The sequence below is a fragment of the Penaeus monodon genome, chromosome 19 (genome assembly GCF_015228065.2).
Source record: "Penaeus monodon isolate SGIC_2016 chromosome 19, NSTDA_Pmon_1, whole genome shotgun sequence".
NCBI classification, from domain to species: Eukaryota; Metazoa; Arthropoda; class Malacostraca; order Decapoda; family Penaeidae; genus Penaeus; species Penaeus monodon.
In genome coordinates this window covers 40,079,795-40,080,533 of record NC_051404.1, presented here as the reverse complement: position 1 = coordinate 40,080,533, position 739 = coordinate 40,079,795, and the positions used below count along the sequence as shown (strand labels likewise).

Below are 739 nucleotides of genomic sequence, written 5' to 3'. Positions count from 1 at the left end.
ATCAATTGTAAGTCAATGTTCTTTTATTAAATAAAGCATCAACTAATTCAGCTACATTATCATCATTATAAATGATAAATCCAGCATCATTATTTTCCATAAATATGAACCAAAAAGTACAAAAATATCTCTAAGCCTTTATATTCAACAAAAAGTCTATGTAAACTGGATATTGAATCTATAAGAAAACAACACAGTTCCATTGCTTATTATTTGCACGCGCCCAGACATTCCTTCAGCGGAAAGTAAACAACGTAAACCTGAAGCGGGGAATTCGACGCTATTTGGCCTATTTCTGCCGAGATAATTGGAGATATTTGGAGGTAATTGCCATTTTGCATTTGCGAGGGGTTAGGGCATTTGCTGTGTATGTTAGTTATGCTGTCGTCTCAGTTATTGGATTTTATAAGATATTATTTTTTGGGGGAAGGTTGTTGACTCGCTGAGAAATGTTAATATTTATATACATTTAAATGTGTATATATGTCAGGATCATGAATACGAAACAAGAAATTAAAATCCATTTTGGAAAGCCTTTAAAAAATTATTAATGATACTATTTAACTGCATTCAATCAGTCCTTTCTTAGTCTAATAAGTAATAGAGCTTGTTGATATCCCTAGCTTTGGTTCATCAGATTACAAACTAGTCTAAATTTTATCAAACCATAATACATGCTGGGATAACATCCTATCACATTGCGGTAAAACTACCCCTTGTGCCAGTATAACATTTTCAT

General features: G+C 32.2%; 1 protein-coding gene across 1 annotated transcript in view; it reads left to right on the top strand.

Moving 5' to 3' along the window:
- Positions 1–204: 204 nt before the first annotated feature.
- The window catches only part of LOC119585234 (intraflagellar transport protein 88 homolog), a gene marked incomplete in the record, with an annotated part of 19,357 nt that continues 18,822 nt past the window's right edge, over positions 205–739 (top strand). The window contains 1 exon segment of the mRNA XM_037933894.1: positions 205–323.